The following is a 6,688-nucleotide window of genomic DNA, read 5'->3' as shown; positions in this document are numbered from 1 at the left end:
TTGTATCTAGTATTCATAGTCACTGAAAAAATGTCTGATATTAGTTTCAAATGCACAATACACTGATTGACAATTCTATACATTACACAATGCTCACCACAATAAGTACAGTTACCAAATGTCCCCATACAAAGTTATACAATGTTATTGACTATATTCCCTATGCTGTACTTTTCATCTCCATGATTTATTTATTTCATAACTGGAAGGATTCAAAAAAGAAGAGAAAGAAATTCCTAATGTGTCAGTTAAAAAGCATTCATAAGTCTGAAAAAAACGACTTACTACTTTTTTTTTTAATTTTTTTTTTCAATGTTTATTTATTTTTGGGACAGAGAGAGACAGAGCATGAATGGGGGAGGGGCAGAGAGAGAGGGAGACACAGAATCGGAAACAGGCTCCAGGCTCTGAGCCATCAGCCCAGAGCCTGACGCGGGGCTCGAACTCAGGGACCGCGAGATCGTGACCTGGCTGAAGTCGGACGCTTAACCGACTGCGCCACCCAGGCGCCCCAACGACTTACTACTTTTCAAAAGAAAATATCACACAGCGTCACAAAGAAAATGCAAAAGATTAATGTCTAATAAGACAAGTACTTCCTTCTTAAAAAGACAAAAAAAAAAAAGAAAAATGTAAGATAAATCCTTACATAAGTAAATGAACATTTACTTTGTCCCCACACACAAAATAGCTGATATTTAAATATACCTAAAGGGGCGCCTGGGTGGCTCAGTCAGTTAAGCGTCCGACTTCTGCTCAGGTCATGATCTCATAGTTGGTAAGTTCGAGCCCCGTGTTAGGCGCTGTGCTGGCAGCTCAGAACCTGGAGCCTGCTTTGGATTCTGTGTCTCCCTCTCTCTCTGCCCCTCCTCTGCTCATGCTCTGTCTCTCTCTGTCTCTCAAAAATAAGTAAATGTTAAAAATTTTTAATAAATAAATAAATATAAACCTTAACATCATTGTCATTGCACTGACATTATTCAACTGAATAGTAGCCCTAAAATATGTTCCCCTAAACAAAGCTGATTAAAATTTAATTAATATGAGCTATGTGAAGGAGTTAGAGAAAGAGGAAAGACAACCACTCTAAATAAACCATGACCAAAATCTTCTAGATTATTTATTTTAAAGGGGTAGGACTTTGGTGTAAAAATTATTACAGAACACCAATGTACCTTTTCAAACATATCACCCGCTAGTCTCCTACACAAATTTTTTACTCCACTTACTATATAAAACATTAAACCTTTTCTATTTTAACTAAAAGAAATACCAGAAGCATAATTTAAAATAGAACATACTGATTGAAGATGCTCTTTAACCTGTAGTGCTTTTCTATTCATGATATCTGATGCTCCATGATAAAACTGATCATAGCTTGCTGGTCCTGGACTATCTGAAACAAACTTCTTAAAACGCTCCTCCCGGTTTTGTAGACTATGGCCTCCTTTTATATTATACTAAATTAGAGAGAAAAATATGAAATAATTTTAAAAAACATTTTATAATTAATACCTATTTTGTAAATTTTACATATTAATATGAACAAACAGTTTTAAAACCCAACCTGAGAAAGTTAAGCCTCTTAACTAAAGACATAGTTCTAGTAAAGGGGGATAACAAGAGAGGATGACAATTATAGTTTTAATTCTGACCTCAAACTAAAATTTACTGTACTTAGGACACTCTAAGAGAATACAAAACTCAGTTTTATAACAGGAATCAAGACAAAGGAATCTTCAAAGTTGTACAGCAGGAATAAAGAGTATGTACTAACAGGCCTCTGGAGAATATGCACCTCTGAAATGAGCTTAAAAAAACTGGTATTCAGGGGCACCTGAGTGGCTCAGTCGGTTAAGCGTCAGATTTCGGCTCAGGTCATGATCTCATGGTTCATGAGTTCGAGCCCCGTGTTGGGCTCTGGGCTGATAGCTCAGAGCCTGGAGCCCGCTTCAGATTCTGTGTCTACCTCTGTCTGCCCCTCTGCTGCTTGCACTCTGTCTCTTGCATTGTCTCAAAAATAAACAAACATTAAAAAAAATTTTTTTTAACTGGCATTCACACTGCAGGGAAAAATCAAACCTTCCAAGCTTGTTTAGGATTAATTATTTTCATGAATTATTTTTTGGCTACATCTAGGGACGTTTATGTAGGCTTACTGGCAACAGCATGGGTTTTTGTTTGATTGATTGTTTTTTTGTGTTTTTTAACAGCTTGGTTTTATCTCAAATTAGTTTTACACATTGTTTTTTGCAGAATAGGTACAGGGAGGAATCTCCCACAGCTCTCCATGCCACATGTCTGGATTCTCTGGAATCAGAAAATTATCAACTCGGTAATAGTGAATTCAGATAAAATTCCATCATATTAGTTTCAATTAACAGTCATAGTGTATCATTTAAAAATGGTTCATAGTAATAGTGGCATTTGATTAATCAGATTTTTTTAAGTTATTCACTTGCCAATACATACTCATGGTATATAAATGTCAGTTGTTCATAATCACTATTAATTGAGTCTATCTCTAGTTTGCATCTTATTCAGCTGCTTTCAGCTTTTTTTTTTTAACATTTTTTCATTTTTAAGAATGAGAGAGGGGATGAGTGGGGGAGAGGCAGATAGAGTGGGAGACATAGAGTCAGAAGCAGGCTCCAGGTTCTGAGCTGTCAGCACAGAGCCCCATGCGGGGCTCAAACTCACCTACCCCTAGATCATGACTTGAGCTGAAGTCAGACGCTTAACCAACTGAGGTACCCAAACGCCCCTGAGCTTTTAAGAAATACACAAAAGAGGGGCACCTGGGTGGCTCAGTCAGTTAAGCCTCCAACTTCGGCTCAGATCATGAGCTCCCAGTTTGTGAGTCCCACCCCCGTGTCGGGCTCTGTGCTGACAGCTCAGAGCCTGGAGCCTGCTTCAGATTCTGTGTCTCCCTCTCTTCTACACCTCCCTTGCTCACCCTGTGTGTGTGTGTGTGTGTGTGTGTGTGTGTGTGTCTGTGTGTCTGTCTCTCTCAAAAATAAACACTTAAAAAATAAAAAAAAAAAAGAAATACACAAAAGACATCTTATGTTAAAAAAAATGAATCAAAATTATATTTTTAGGTCACCAATTCACTACTTAATAACTGTTTTAATGAGATCATAATCCCTATGATGAAAAGAGCTTGGACCTATAATAAAATTTAATGATTTTGCAAAAACATTAACATTACAAGTTAGATAAAAAGTAAAATCACGTGAAAGGAGAACATCTCCTCAAAACTTGATTATTTGAAAGCCATTACTATAGTCTCTATGATCTTACATTTCACACTGCAGTTTGAATTTATATTGAACTTCAACAGAAGACAGTAAAATTAATCTGATTTTTTAACTGGTAGAAATTAACCAAGAATTTTTTTCCAATTATTCATATTTCATAATTACCAATTCTACTGATTTTACAAGAGTTTATAAAAGGAACTACATGTCAGATAAATAACCCAAAAATTATATTATGAGGTAACTATATATTTTATATGAAAATCTGTGAGAAAAATAGCCTTACTACTTCTTGGGTACTGTGCTTTTGTCTACATGCTATGGTTACTTGATGAATTACTATATTGCCACCAACCTCCCAACAATAAAGGAGGCAGAGTCTCATCTGAAGGGTGAGGCCATGCACTGTATCACATACAATATCCTATCATTCAGCTCTAGTGAGATGTATTTCCCAGATCAAAAGTAAAACAGGGGGGCCTGGGAGACTCAGTCGGTTAAGCATCTGACTTCGCCTCAGGTCATGGTCTCACAATCCGTGGGTTCAAGCCCCGCATCGGGCTCTGTGCTGACAGCTCAGAACCTGCAGCCTGCTTCGGATTCTGCGTGTGTCTCTCTCTCTTTGCCCCTCCCCCCTCACACTCTGTCTCTCTCTGTCTCTCAAAAATGAATACACATTTAAAAAAAATTTTTTTTAAGTAAAACAATTTGGACATCTATTACTAGGCCTAGGTAGCGAGAAATATGAAATATAACTATTTATCTACATCCACAGAAGAGATCTCCACATCTAGAACCAATCTTACGTAGCAAGAAACAAGATGATATCTGCCATGCAGAGACAGGTCACAAACTAGAACAGAATTAGAACCAGGAAAACATAAGTGAAATCTGAAGTGACCCTTTGGAGTGGTTTTCATTCTAGGAAACAGGATCTGTACAGAATAAGGTATATGACTTAATAGGCTAATAAAATAAAATAAATTAAATTAAATTTCATTTGAAGTCTCCAAATAATATTTACTAAGTAATTGCTAATAGAAAGCAACATTTCAACCTATGCTTCCAAAATAAAAGTATTAAAATAAATTATTAATCACTTGCATTAATCTCTAATAAGATTATCCCTTTAATTATTATTCAGTACATTAATTATTTACAGAATTAGTATGCTAACTATGCCACATCACAAACGTATTTCCTAATTCAGTCATTTAAAATAATGAACTTTATGTTTTAAACAGTGTGATAAATTCACATTTCTTGAAGTTCTAAAAGTTCTGTAGGAATTTAGCCTAAAACTACCAAAAAAAAAAAAATTGAACAACAATTGAGTAAATAAGTCATAGTCATCTTTTAAATGAAGGAAATCAATCTTCTCTTGGCATTTGTTTATAGTTTTAAGAACAAAAATGGAGAATACTAGAATTTTTTTTTTAGGTCAACTATTACATTAAAAAAATTACATTTTCTAATTCCTCATTCTTGAAATCCAAAAAATAAATTGGAATAAAATAAAGTCTGATCTAAATTGCATTTTGCATTATTTTACATGTGGAATTCACTAAAATCAGTATTAATAAAATATCCCAACACCCTCATATTTGTCATATTTAACAAGTTTGAAATTTATCTATTGTATATTTTATTCCATTCCCCTCTTCGAAGAGTGGAGTTACGGTCTTTATAAAGTACTACTGGTAGAACTAGCAAACCCATAGACCCATAATACGCTGGCCATAGGCCATGGAGTGGAAATAGGAGTGACATTTCCAATTAACTGTAATGACCCACTACTATATTTTTGCTTTTTGTCCTCTAGGCATTAGTATCCTAGAAGTTTTAAGAAACCAGGAAAGAGCCATAAATGTCCCACTGAATTGGAAGTTGAGACCATGCCTGGCCATTCCAGCTTCCTTATGCTAGAAAGCAGAAAACAAAATAAGGAAGTCAGTGTATTGGCTGAGGTGATTAACACTGGCCAGCACTGAAAAACAGGACTAATGAGGGCCACAGCACTGTGGTGGGAAGAAGACAGAGACACACTTTGCAGAGCTTCCTCGGACTATAATGCCCAGTGAAAATGCTAAGAGCAAGTTTATTTAAAGATTTGAGAAGGATGCCTGTGAACAGAGTACAGACTTCTTAGAACTAAAGACTGTAGTCACCACATCAAGCTAAAAACTCCACCAGATAAAGTCCCTGTTAAAGAGACAGGGAACACAGAACGAGTAATGGAAAAATCTTAAGCCACCTACAGCTTCATGATCAGTTACAGAAACTAACAGATCCCATCTGCATTTCCTTGCTTCCCACATCACTTTGTTTTCATTTTCCCCCTCTCTCTTTCCCTCTTCTGTTGTAAAATGGCAGCACTAATAATGGATAAAATTTATTGAATGCTACCTATAATCAAGCACTATTTTTAAATGCTTACTAACATTTAATTCTTAGAAAAATCCTACAAATTTAGTATCCCTATTAAACAGATGAGGACACTAAAGCCCAGAAATTAAGTAGTGAAGATTAAGTCTTACAGTTAGTAAGTGGCAGAGACAGATTTCAAACGTAGGTAGTCTAGGGGCACCTGGGCGGCTTATTGGTTAAGTGTCTGACATCAGCTCAGGTCATGATCTCGTGGTTTGTCAGTTCGAGCCCTGCGGCAGCTCTGTGCTGACAGCTGAGAGCCTGGAGCCTGCTTCAGATTCTGTGTCTCCCTCTCTATCTGCCCTTCCCCCTATCGTGCTCTGTCTCTCTGTTTCTTTCTCTCTAAAATGAATAAACATTAAAAATTTTTTTAAAAAACAAAATGAAAAACAAATGTAGGCAGTCTAATTCCAGAGGCCACACTACTAACCACTTCTTTATAGTATCTCATGTTATATTTACTTACCATTTAATCTATAAATTGCAGAATAATGGAATAGGAATATGAAAAAACAAGAGTAAAAATGGCCTTAATACAGAGATCCATTCAGTAGTCACACTGTAATACCATCTCTGAATGCAATAGCTAGACACTAGTTTGGCTCCTTCAGAGAAGTTATACTTGAAAATTATACATAAAATAATTTCATTTTTAAAATCATATATATGGAAAGAATTGTGTGTATGTGTAGTGCACATCAGAACGAAGAGAACTGGACAGTCAAGGGGTAAAATGTAATGTAAATCTATTGTTTTCTATCTGTCCAGCAGATAGAAATCTTCCCTATACTTTGTGGTTTTAAAGGAGGTTCCAAACACAGGATCCTCTATCCCAGGAACCATTGGACCAATCAGGTTCTCCCTACTCGGAATTTTAACACTGAGTGGAGTCACACATAAAAAACAGACAGAGTTCTAGAATTAAGTTATCTAATGGCAGTTCCCTATTGCAGTTCTTACTTCTGACATGCCCGGAATCGTCTTAGTCCTGTCCCTCCTTC

Source organism: Leopardus geoffroyi, chromosome B1 (genome assembly GCF_018350155.1).
Source record: "Leopardus geoffroyi isolate Oge1 chromosome B1, O.geoffroyi_Oge1_pat1.0, whole genome shotgun sequence".
Lineage (NCBI taxonomy): Eukaryota > Metazoa > Chordata > Mammalia > Carnivora > Felidae > Leopardus > Leopardus geoffroyi.
This window is presented reverse-complemented; position numbering follows the sequence as displayed.